General features: G+C 39.1%; 1 long non-coding RNA gene across 1 annotated transcript; it reads right to left on the bottom strand.

Moving 5' to 3' along the window:
* Window positions 1–7,624: 7,624 nt before the first annotated feature.
* Window positions 7,625–10,173, bottom strand: LOC121520120. Its single transcript, XR_005992765.1, has 3 exons — window positions 10,073–10,173; window positions 7,885–7,920; window positions 7,625–7,651 (listed from the first exon to the last, which is right to left on the bottom strand). It is a non-coding gene; the product is annotated as an uncharacterized LOC121520120 (long non-coding RNA).
* Window positions 10,174–13,766: the final 3,593 nt, after the last annotated feature.

The raw sequence follows: 13,766 nt of genomic DNA, 5'->3' as shown, positions 1-13,766 counted from the left end.
GCTTTCTTTTGCGAAGAGAAGACCTGCCTTACTCGACCTCTGATTGGCTCTATGTTTTAGCTGACCAATCCAACCGACAAATGCAACACATATTAGTCAATCAGTGGCAGAGTAGGACGTGATGGAAGAAAATAAGGAACAAATGGCGTCCTGTATTGACTCAGAACGGGACGCTGCATTTAAATGCAGCAGCGGCGGTTAAATTCCAGCAGGCTTGCCACTGCTGGATGCATATAGGGCATGGGTCACCAAATGGCGGGCCTCGGTCCGGGTCTGGACCCAGGCACCATCCGATACGGACCTGGACCCGGACCTTCAATCATTAGAAAGACAAAGGGAGTTGACAAAAGTAGACGAGCGAGCTGAGACAAGGAGTCTAGGGCCCTATGATTTCCACATTAGCGGAATTGCGGACAGAATCGTGGAATTGGCCAATAAAAATGGAATCTATTATTTAACATGAACATTGCGAAAATTTGAATGAATCTGACTGAAATGCTGTGTTTTTATATAAGAGGAACGTATCTGAGGAATATGTTCCGAGGCCCAACTTGTCACATAACAAACACTCACCCTGCCCCCTCCTAAACAATAACAGCATGTCAAAGCAGCTGCACGAAACACCAGCAAACATTAGCTCAACGCGGGGTAGTACGGGACGACCTACTGTTGAACCTCCAAGAAAACTCATCCGAGTAATTTTACCTCACCACACCTGAGAGTCACGGAGAGACTCTGCGTGAGGCACAGACACACCTCTCATCTACTCCCCCCTTGAGGGGTTCAAACTCAAGTTGGATGGACTCGAAGTCCCGCAGTCTGAATGATGTTCCATTTGAGCATCAATTAGCTTAATAATTCCTCCTGTAGATACTGTAGTTCCCTTTGGTTGCCTAACGAGGCAATACGTGTCTGCATTAACGCAGTCTGATATGAATCAGACAGACAGACAGTGAGGATGGAGAGAGACGAGGAGAGAACCGTTACAGTCAGTAGTAAAACACAACGCAGCATCAAACTGCATGGACTGTTACAGACTGTGAGGGTAAAGAAAAGTTTAGGTAACAGATTTACTTTGAACATTTAAACTTTAAACATCAGTTAGGATGTGATTATACACATGGATGTGTCTTATGTTGGAAATATCTGACTGTTACACTGTTCATAGTTATTTTATGTCAGGGTTATCAAATCTGTGGCTCATGGGCCAACTGTGGCCCTTTTTCAATAAATTTAAGGTTATTTCTATTTAATTGGTGAACATTTTATTTATTTACATAAACAGGGCACTCTTTTTTATGGTAAAATCAGTGGAAAGATTAAAAAATGGAATTCCAAAATATTAAAACGGAACAGCTCTAAAGGAGAGATTTACAGACAGAGAAATGGGTGAGCTATAGACAAAGAAAATTTTCATATTTTATCAGCGCAACAAGTCCCTGAAATCGCACCCAGATCCACATATCACACCAACTCAGGTTAGACATTATGACGTTCCAGACATTTGGTTTAATATATTTTCTCTGACTGGGCTTCTTTGAACTTTAAATGATTACCCCTGATATAGGGGAAATACTGGTGGTCCAATTAAAGTGGAAATTGCCCGCTGTTGCTCTGAAACTGTTTCTGAAGCAGCTAGCAAAGAAACATGGCACAGATGACCCTCTGTGACCTGTTTAAATCACCACTGACCACCCCCTACTGCACATTCATCCAAGCTGAATGTTACCTGTGGACTACAGAAGATAATCATCCTTCTCTAGGCTAACATCATATTCAAGAATAAAAACTCAGCACTGGCTAGAGCCAAACAGTTCAGTCTCTTCCAGAACAATGAGAAGCTCAGTCCATATGGGAAAGTTTCTTTTGTCCACTTCCTCTGCACGCACCAGCATCCGCGTCAGGGAGACCAGCCAGGACCCTCCTTAATGGGTTTATTCGTAAAAAGCTCACTGGTTTATTATTTCAGTCTTTCTTACTTATTTAACACAACAGCTCCTTACTTCATAAACTCTCTGTCCCAATAGGCACGCCCGCTTTACTGTCTTTTCCTGGTCACTCCACTGCCCCGCCTCTTCCCCTACGACACATCATCCTTATTCAATCTCTTCTTTTTTAGTGTTTCATATTTCAGTATAACAGGACACAAACACCAACATTCAACACAGAGAAAGATACAGAGAACCATTCATTTCAAAAGAACACAGAAAACCTGCTGTTTTCATCGATGAACTTTTCATGACATGCTTAGAGATAAACTCCCTTTAATTTATGCTTTAGGTGACGTTGTCATGGTGATATAACCTGGTTAAAAGGAGCCAGCTTTCAGGGATGGAAAATTCTGACTTCAGCTTAAACAGACCAGGCTTTCCCTCTAAACTGGCTAATTCACCTCTCAGAGGTTTTTCTTTCACATGTTTAGACTCACATGAGTAATTGGAAAGGTTTTGTCTCCATACACCCAAACTCCATTCAGTCCAGAGGGGTCTGTTTCACACTGGACCTGAGGAGGAAGTCATGATTAATGAGAGTACTGGACCAGTCTTTTACTCTGGAATAATACTATTACAGTCATTTAAAGACATTTAGAGTGTGTATATCCTGACTCCAGTGTTAGAGTTGTTTATTATGCATGTTGTTTAGCAGTATGTGTGTTTGTATTTTTGGGTGTGTGTCGATGAAACTGCAGTGAGAGGACAGACCAGCTGAAGAGCCAATGAAGGTCCAAAGGAGGAAGAGGAATAAACATTTACTCACTGGAGCAGACAGCACGTCAGGTTGGATGGGTTGAACCTGAGAATGAAACGGAATGAACACTTTTTTCCTCTATAAACTCTGCATTATGCAATAACCCTTTATAAAATAATATTAAAGTCCATTTTAAATGTATAATGTTAGGTCTTAGAAGCAGAGGAAGACAGAAAAAAGAGCATCTAGTCCAGGTCCTCACAGATCTCCTGCTCATCCCATCCTGCATAGCTCAGTCTCCTCTTCAAGCCACCTCACTGGTGTCCCAGACCAGCTCTAAGAAATCTCCTCCTCCTCTGATCCTACATCCCTCATCAACACCAGCATCAGTGCCTAGACTCCATAAGGGGGATCCCTGCTGTTTGCCTCACTGCTGCTTCAAGTAAACAGAGTCATCATGATGGAGTCTAAATCCAAAGACAGTTCACATTCTCTTTCATTAAAATTTGTAAAAATCCACATTTGATTTTGATTGAAACTTGTCTGTCTCTTATTTTGACGTTAATCCTCTGTAATCCCTAGACAACACTTAACTGATCCTGGATCAGATCATCTGACACCGCAAGTAACCCATCATGCACCTATCACATCAATTAGGTGACACCTGTCAACCAATCACAGACGTCCCACAAACATCAGTGATGCCTGCAACATTAAAACACATGAATTCCCCTGAGGTAAGATTTTGGATTGTTCTGTTTGGTTGATGCACAAATGTGGATTTAAAAATACAGATTAACTCACAAAAATGTGGGTAATTCTTCTGGTCAAAATTGTTGGAATTTGGAGTAAATTCCAGCTTTCAAGTCTGGCATAACTGAACACCTAGGAGTATGAGCCGCTGGTGCACTCAGCTCACCAGGAGACCGCTGTGTTTTGGTACTGTGACCTCACTTAGACATCATGCCCCTTGCCCTTTCTATGCAGTAGCCGGTTTTTCAGACTGGTAGTATATTTTGCTGCTTGCAGCTGTTGCTGCTTAACAGCTTTAATAGCAGACACGAGTTTGCTGCGTGTTACTTTTATCTCTCTGCTGTCAAAACTCTGTCATTCCTTCTAAGTTTTACCCCAATAAACGTCCTACAATTGACTGGATTCAGTGTATAGCTGGTAGCTTTTCAAAATAAAAGCACAACCCAAGGGAGTTTCTCCAAAGAAATGCTAAACTTGGCTTTTACTTTGAAAAGTGCAAATTTGAAGTGTTTTGACTGTTTATTTTTACCTGAAACATTTTGAACTGCGTGGAAACATAAAGCTTCATAAATTGTAGAAGTCAGAGGAAAAACTTGATTGAACAGACACACTTATAGCTCGTGGCCTTAATCTGGTTCATCAAGAAACAGATTGCAAACATTTTCTACCCATGTTGATGTAAATATTTGCTACAAGAAGATAAATATGGCTCTCTATTGATCATTTTCCTGTCTAGATGGACAGATAACTGCTCGTGGTGCAAATAAATAATACAAGAGACCTCAAATTTTAAAATTCTCTGTGTGTGAGACATGCAGCATGTCTGAGCTGCAGCCCTGACACTGGCTGCCAGTCTGAAACAGGTTACTGCAGAGGACCGCTGAGGAGACCTGTGGCACTGTGACTTCACAGTACCAGTGAGGACCAAAACATGGCGGCCTCCTGGTGAGTTTATAAACTCAACTTACTCAAACTGCATATATCTAGTGAGGTTTTTATTTCAATATACATACAAGAGATACAAATATCTGTCCAACAAGATGAACATGTGTGATCATGCAGAGTTTCCTTAAATGAGCATTGCTTACTCCAATTTTAAAACACTGAATATTCACGTTTAAGGGCCGGTTCTACTAAAGGTTTGCATGTATAAAAATGCGTGCAAAAAATGTATAAACTGATTTACTAACAGTGCGCGCTAAGAGTTCCGTCTTTAAAAGGTGCAAAATAGCGCAGCTGCATGCAGTTAGTACGTTCGCCGCAATGAATATGCAGTATGGGGCATTTACATGTAATTGTGTGTGTGCTGGGAGGAGAAAATGTAAATATATTTTTTTAGCGCACATAAAGCAATTTATCAAACCTGAAAGCAATTTTGCTCATAGAAACTGCGTCTATATTTAACACGTCTCAGAGGGAGGTGCAAACTGTTTGTATGCGTAATTGCGCACACATGGCTGCGGTTAGTGTGGCAAGAAGGAGACATGGAAACGATGAAAGAAGATGCAGAGAATGCATTTTTCACCCTCGTGTGAGCATTTTTTGAATTAATGAGGAAACAGTCATTAAAACATATCACCTATCCAGTCTGGAGCTGTTGGAGGACCTCAGAGTGGATTTGGAGCCAGCCACGAGGACAGTGCAATGACACAACTCCTTACAAGTTTACTTTTTTTGCATCTGGGTCATTCCAGCTCACGGTAACTATTACAGCTGGGATCTCCCAATCTTATTTTTCTGATGTTCTGTGTAAAAGTTGTAACACTTAACTTTTCTCAAGCTGGCGTTAAACACAAACAAGGAGGAATTTTTAAGGAAAATAGAAAACCTTTTAAAGTAAAGAATATATCAAAATGCAATAAACAACAATTCTGAACAAATACAATCAATAAATCTCTCAATAGAACGTAATGAGTTTAAAGCGCTTCTCATTTAATTAACCCCTCCCCAGAACATAAGCGCACGTCGTGCATGACCTCAAATGAAAAGTAGGTCACAACAAAATTAAAGATTTTATCTTAGTCTATAAAATTTCATTAAAAACTAAAAGTCCAAATTTAACGAAAACAGCAATCTAGTCCTTATCCAAGCACTTTTAAGTGGCTTTAAGCCTTTTTTAAATGTCTATGACTCACATAAATGCAAAGGCAAAAGTCTATAATCCACCAGTCTCAGAAAAAAAAAACCACAATAAATCCACACAGCAAAAAACCCCAAAAACCAAAAAATATGCGATCTACTGCTGGTTACTGGTATACCAGGTAAAAAATACAAAAACAAGACAACCTCACCCAAACTCAGGACCCATAATCCAACAGGGAAAACTCTTTTTCTTCGCCCCAAGGGCTTCTTTGCTGTAGCTTATTTAATGGCCAGTTCAGACCAAAGATTCGCGATCAGACGAGTTGAAACTTGCAACTGTTTGCAACGTTCCACTCTGCGATGTTCTCAACACCTCCCAGTTCACAGTGCTGCAACTGAGTGAAACGATGCATTATTTCCATGGCAACGACTCTCACGTCACTCACTTTAAAGAGATTTACCTAAGTTATGGTACAATAAATCTGTCTCCTAAAGAGGGAAAGTACTGCACATTAACTGTTTTTGTCATCATGATCATGCCTCGATTTCACATGCGAGTGCATGAGAGTAATAACTCCTCCTTGTCATCAACATCGAGCAGCTGTGCAGTTTCACGGCACATATGAATACTAAAATGCTTTGCTACATCAGTCTTGTTATAACGAAAATGTCCCCTGAGAAAAATATTTTTTCCATGGACAGATTTAGCGCAGACAGCCTTTAATTTCTCCTGCCTTTCTTATAAAGTGCAGTGTGTCCTGTCTGTGCACAGCTGGAAAGAGGGCCTTTTCAATTAATATAATCTATTAACCTTTCATTTATTTATTATCACATTATTTGCTTCATGGAAATGATCACATTTATCCTTTTTTTTGTTTGTTTTTACACAGAAACTTTGGCCTGTCAGCTGAACATTAAAGCCTGATGTGCTGCAGAAGAAGACAAGCGTTTAGGCAGAGGTTTCCAACACGGCAGCGCAGTTTAACGGCACACATAAACACAAAAATGCTTTTCTAACTTACACGTCATAATGAAGATATCTGCTGAAAGCTTTTATTTTTTTGTGAACAAATCAGGCTTCTACAGCCTTGGATTTCTCATGGTTTATCACATGAAGCGCAGCACTTCCTGCATAAAAACGCAGCTGGAGAATGGGAGACATTTCTAGTTTTCACCCTTAAATCTCAACCTGAATACTGCCTCCATCCTCCATCAGCTGTTTGGCCGGAGTTTGGTAGCCTGAAGTCTTCATGTTAAATCGTTACAAAAATTGAAGTTTGCCTAATATTTCCAAGAAGCAGATAGATGTGATAAACTGAAATAGAAACATTGTTTAGAAAAGGTTCTCCTTCACTTTATTTGGCTGCGCTTATAAGTAGGAAGCGCTGCACTTTACTGGATAATCCATGAGAAATTCAAGGCTGTAGGAGCTGAATATGTCAGTAGAACATTGATTATTCTCAGAGGATATCTTTGTTATAGCAAGGCTGATCTAAAAAAGCATTTTTGAGTCTATATGTGCCGTGAAATTTAGCTGTCGTGCTGTGTGGTGATAACAAGTGATCATCAGGAGGATCGATGAGAAAAGACATGTTTTTAAAACTAATTACACAAATATCTGATGGAATTGGCTTGCTGCGTTCTTAAACCTGCTCTCTGCGACTCAACAGGCTGATTTGCCTCAGAGGGCTTCATTCGAGCTGCAACACTCAGTTCAGACTGCTGCGACTCGTTCTAGAACAGTCTCCTCAGATGGTGAATCTTTGGTCTGAACTGGGCTTAAGAGTTTATTGGCTTATCCATCAACTCCTTTAATTATGTAAGGTCGAATTTCATTTTGCATGTTTGTCTCTCATGCTGCAAACCATGACACACGCTAAACCCTCATTTAAATAGGCGTGTCTCCAACACGTTTGCACCTCTTGTCATTTGCGCATTCACTCTTAGTAAATCACCTGCAAACTGCGGTCCAACCCCAAACGCAAAACGCACGCATATCAGTACACGCAAGTTGGGATCGTAGTAGATCTGGCCCTTTGTCTTTAGACTCACATGAGTTATTAGAAACGTTTTGTCTCCATACACCCAAACTCCAACTCAGTCCAGAGGGGTCTGTTTCACACTGGACCTGAGGAGGAAGTCCTGATTAATAAGAGTACTGGACCAGTCTTTTACTCTGAAATAATACTGTTACAGTCATTTAATGGGTGTGTATCCTGATTGTTTGTTACGCATGTTGTTGTGCAGTGTGTGTGTGTTTGCATGTTTGGGTGTGTGTCGGTGAAACTGCAGTGAGAGGACAGACCAGCTGAAGAGTCAATGAAGGTCTCAAAGGAGGAAGAGGAATAAACATTTACTCACTGGAGTAGACAACACGTCAGGTTGGATGGGTTGAACCTGAGTATGAAACAGAAGGAACATTTAATACATGAAATACAACATAAAAATATATAAATATCTGTATTTCAGCATCAATATTTTATGTCTTGTTCCCCTTTAAACTCTGTACTATGCAATAACCATTTATGAAATAATATTAAACCCCAGTTTAACTTCATAATGGTAGTTTTAGAAGCAGAGGAAGACAGCAACAGAAATCTTAAAACCTATCTGAAACTAAAAAAGTTTGTTTGATGTCAGTAAATTAGGGATGAGTGAATAGTTTTCATTCTACTTCAGTCATCCTCGTTAATGTTTAAATATCAAACTGCAGACAACTTTGACTACATACTCACATAATCAGAGGCTAACATCAGCTTTAGACTGATACAGAATATAGTACCTGTAAAGTTTTATAATGATATTAATACCCAACACTGGTGTCTGTGCATCCCCACAATAAATGTTAGATAATGAGTCAATCTCCTTCATCACGTCACAATCCAAATGTCCGTTCAGCCAACAAATACATCTCTAATCCAGTTCACCATGATCAACAAACACACTGCCTTCATTAAAAGTAGCTCAACAAGACGAACCAGCTCACTCTAGTAGGTTATAAATAGATTTATGAAGTCTATTCAGCTTTGGCCATTTGACAACAAACGACATGCTGTCTGCTTTGTAAACATCACCGTCCGCCATCTCAGGATCTAAAATGTCCGTTAGACGAGCCGACAAACAAAACAACAATCCAGTTTATAATGCATGACAAACGCTGCCCTCATTAACGACAGCACAAGAAGAACCAGCTCTCTTTATCAGTGAACGATACTAAAATAGATCCATGAGGTTTTTACGGCTATCAATGGCAGCTATCGGCCTTTACATGCTAACATGCTAGCTGAGTGTTAGGAAAAGTCAAAAAAACAGAAACAAATCAACAGAGCTAGTGTGCCATCATCATAAGTAGACTGTAAGTCTCAGATTAGACCTCTTACCATGTTGGTGTCTGTAGGGTTTATAGGTCTTTAGGGTTTATAGTAACGAATCAAAGGCCTTTAGTAGAGCTCTTAGCAAGCTGAGCTAACTTCAGTTACTTTTAGACCTATGTGACTTTATGCTCACCTGGTTAGCATTCTCGCGATGTGTCGCAAGACCGAGGCCATGGCTGCATGAATCATCAGAGACAGGGATATTTAACTTTGATTCTATTTGTTTTACTATCCACTGTCAATCTTAAATAAAAAGTCCTGCTTTGTCATTTTACTGAAAAAAACAAACAAACAAAAAAAGTGAAATTAAAGTGCCAGAGACTGGGGACCCTGGATTTAGCCATTTAGCCACTCTTTGAACTTCACTGCATGTTTTTGCTTGTTTTGCTCCTCCTAAACTATTGTCGCCACTTTCAGACTTCTGTTGCCTCTGTTAATCCATTTTTTCAATATTTAAGACTTTTTCTGCTGGTTTGTTATTTTATTTTTACCCCCCCCTTTTTTTTTTACCTCTTCAGCCTATCTTTTTGTTAACCTCTTGTCACCACTTTTCATGCTAATCATTTTGCCTATTTAACCCATTCTTTGCCCTTCTCTGCCTTCTATTGCCTCTATTTACCCATTTTTTCCAATTGTAACTACTTTTTACCACATGTTCTGCCATTTTTCAAGCAATTTTTGCAACTTTCCAACTATTTTTTGCCTCTGTTTATCAATTTTCCCACTTTGAAAACACTTTAAATCACTTATTTTCCAGTCATTTTTTGGACTTTTGTCCCATTTTTGCCTGTTAGACCTTTTTTATTTTTTTCCCAATTTGGTACCTTTTATTTTTTCTGGTAACCTTTTTTTTACCACTGCTCATGCTATTTTTAGCCAATTTAAACCTATTTTTGCTGACAGTTCTCTAGGGTTGACAGCCTCAAGTCGATTGGTTGATTAATTGGTCGATGACCTCATGTCTGACCAAAATCCAATTTTTCAACAATCGCACGTGCTACTTTAAGTGGAAGAATCCATTTTTTTGCAGGGGTGAGAAGGGAGATGTCATGTGTTTTATTTTTTTCAGTTATCGGGTGTTACAAAATATAATTTACAGAAAAAAAAAAAATATGATGAAATAAATTCATCTACAGACATGAAAACGTGTAAAACACCAACTGATATCAGCTTACCTCGGACGTTGAGGTTTTAGAGAATCATCTTCTTTTACTGCAAAGTGACTGAAACTCAGTAATGTAGAAAATGCATCCAAAAATCCAGATGTAGTTGAATTTTCATGTGACTTTGACTCCATTGATGTTGATGCAGCATTTTTGGATAAAGACAGCCTCCTCTATCAGAGTCTGATCTGTGATATTTTGAGTCTGTTTCCTCTTCTTGGGCGTTTGAGTCGTTGCAGTCACTCCTACTAGTGACCTTTGCCGTCCCTAACATCTGGTCCAGAGTCTGTGAAAAATAAAGACAAGAGAGATGCAGGTGAATGAGACTGGAAGAGAATAGTGAGTTAGCTTTTCTCAGCCCACTGTGAGCCAGTCAGGCCAATCCTTTTTCAGTTGCTCTATTAAGACGTACAACTTGTCAAATCTCTGTCTTCACACCCAAATCTCTAAATCTTAACTGAATATTTAAGTTCACTTCATAGTCAAAAAGAGTTAGGTCCTATGTTCATGATAAGCATAAAAAATAAGAGACAAAAACAGCGATTGATTGTAAAATCATTGTAACTGAAGTCTGAGATTTATCAGCATTTTAACATTTGATTCTCTCTGTGTCGTCTACCATTTTATAAAGAGTAAAAGAAACTTTAATCAGTCATTTTTACCTTACATCGACATGGAAAATATTATCTAAAATAAAAAAAAAAGATTTTTTACCTTATAGAAAATCCCACTGGATCTTCGGGGTATGCCCGCTCTTATGGAATTTCTTGCAAGGAAAAAGCTGACAGTGTCGTACGGGTGAAACCTAACACACCTGCTGAGTTGTTCTGACTCATGTCAATGAACTCAAAAACAGCATACAGGTGTGCCTTTACAAACTGGTTTAACCACGTCGTATCCTCCAGTCACTGTGGGAATGTCTCTAAAATCTTTTTCTTTTAACTGAACAAGAATCAACCTGTTTTTATTCTATGATGAATTGCTTCCTCTTCTTTTATTAAATGATTCTGCCCTCTGACTCTGATACTCAAAGTTTTATTCTATAAAGACATGAACTAAAGCAGGAACGTGTGATCTTTTGAATCATTTTTGAAAAAAGAGCTTTTGTATTTTCTCTAGTGGAATACATTTAGCAGCCATATAGGTATCAGGGCAAATGTAAACATTATTTTTCTAATTGCTTATACAGTAAAGGTTCCAGAAATATATAGTTTTGATACTCTCCACAAAAATCCAACTAAAGTTAAAATCTAAACATCAGAGGTGGGAGAAAGTCATTGTTTTGCAAGTCTCAAGTAAGTCTCAAGTCTTTAATCCCAAGTCAAAGTCAAGTCTCACGTAAAGTCAAGACAAGTCGAGTCAAGTCCGAAATCATAGGTTTGAATTTTTCGAGTCCTTACAAGTCATAAGCACTGTTTACCAAATAAAAATTCCATTTTAACAATGTAACAATCTATTAAATTTGACAAATACAATGAATGCATTTTGAATTGTTTTTTTTTTTTTTAATAAAATAAGACTAGTGTAACAGAACTTAATCACACAGAAAAAGGGTGCTGACAGCATTCAGGACCAGAGGTGGACTGACAAGAAGGAGAAAAAAAAAAAGAAAGGGGGTTAAAAGGAAAGCGGTACTATGGCCCACAGTGTTGTGGACACGGGCAGTCCAGCAATGATGAGTCTGACCCAGAGTCTGAGACGGCAGAGCAGGTTACAAAGCGGTCTCCAGAGCCCAGTTAAAGAACCAGCGATGTAATGGTAAGTTATGGTCTGGACTTGGTGATGCTTTACGTGAAAATGCTCATTTGGCTAACTCTAGTTTGATTTTAATGACCTTAATGAGGCAGTGATAGGTAGCCTAATAAAGGCTTTAGCAGAGTCCAGAATTAGTACTAGTCAGTGTTTCCTGTATTTGTAAACATGCCTATAGATAATGTTACTGTCTTTTTTAAATTTACCAGTGTGTATTGGCCTGTCTTTAATGAGGAAAAACTACAATGTGTGGTAATCCTGTTCAAGTAAAAATTCAAGTCACTAAGGCACAACAAGATATAGTTTGTTACCACATTTTACCGAACTCTCTTATTTATCTTGGTTCAGACTGTTAGCAAGTTAATATATGGGATGATGATGACAAACAAATAATAAAATAATCATAATAATAATGATAATAATAATAGAAAATCAAAAAGATAATTTGTGCTGCTCTGGTGTGTATGTGCCAGGCTTAATAAAGTGTTATATCCTTACTTCATCTCATACTGATATTAAACTAACCTATTAATGTTTACTGATAGTGTTGTTGCACTGATGAACTAGCATGATTAACAACACCAAACTCTTACTTAGACTGAAGATGATCCAGATGTGGTGGGTAGGGAGAGACCTCACAGCAGAAATGATGATGACAGCCAGAGCAGGAACCCTTACAAAGCACCAGTATGATTATGGTGAGCTTAATGACCATGACTTCAACTTTCAACTTTCAACTTTCCACTTTATTGTCCCCTAAGGGAAATTTGCTGTGCAGGCAGGTAAAAAACATAAAACATAGAAAACACAATCACAAAAGTTAGGTACAACACTAAAATGGGTTAGTACACCCATACCTTAAGGGACAGCTGAGGACAGAGCTATTAATACATTGATCACTCAATAGAATGCATTATGACAATTCACTTTCAAAATTTAAATTCAGTTGCATAATGGCTTGACTAATAAATGAATTCTTCATCCTGTTGGATTTAGCCTTAGGTAGCCTGAATCTCCAGCCAGAGGGTAGGAGCTCAAATTCAGTATGGAGAGGATGATCAGGGCACTGTGTGATGTCCTGAGCCTTAGAGTTTACCCTCCTAGAAAAGGTTGTGGACAGGTCAGGTAATGTGATACCAATAATTTTACTTGCAACTTTAATGACATGTTCTAGCCTCTTTTTGTCCCCCAGTGAGAGGCTGCCAAACCAGGAGATAAGGGCAAATGTCAAAACGGATTCAACCATTGCATGATAAAACATTGATATTAGTTTGCTGCACACACCAAACTGGTTGAGCATCCGGAGGAAGTGCAGTCGCTGCTGTGATTTTTTTGTAAACAGTGTCTGTGTTTTCGTTAAAAGACAGCTTATTGTCGACAGCCACACCAAGGTATTTAAAACTGGTGACATGCTCCACAATCTCCCCCTTGATCACTGTTAAAAGTGGTGGGCTGGAGTTCTTTCTAAAATCTATGCACATGTCCTTGGTGTTTGCCACGTTCAGGTTTAAAAATGAATCATCACACCATTGAATAAAGTCATCCACCACTGGGCCAGGAGCTGTGTCCTCCCCCTGTAGCAGACTCACTATGACTGTGTCATCCGCAAACTTCAGGATATGTCTTTCTGGGTGTAAACTTCTGCAGTCATCAGTGTACAGGATGTATAGAATGGGTGAGAGGACACAGCCCTGTGGAGAACCAGTGGAGGACAGGAGGACGTCAGACAGAGCACTGTTCACTCTGACGCTCTGGGATCTGTCTGTTAAAAAATCTAAAATCCAGCCAACAATACTAGGACACAGGTTAAAATTTGATAGTAATTTAGAGGCTAAAATATGGGGCTGAATTGTGTTAAAAGCAGAGGTAAAATCTAAAAACAACAAATGTGCATGGGTGGCCGGGCCTTCAAGGTGTTTTAAAACAAAGTTAAGAAGAGTTAAAACCGCATCAT

Source organism: Cheilinus undulatus, linkage group 13 (assembly GCF_018320785.1).
Source record: "Cheilinus undulatus linkage group 13, ASM1832078v1, whole genome shotgun sequence".
NCBI lineage: Eukaryota > Metazoa > Chordata > Actinopteri > Labriformes > Labridae > Cheilinus > Cheilinus undulatus.
The sequence above is the reverse complement of the archived record's forward strand: the minus strand, read 5'-3'. Positions and strand labels throughout refer to the sequence as shown.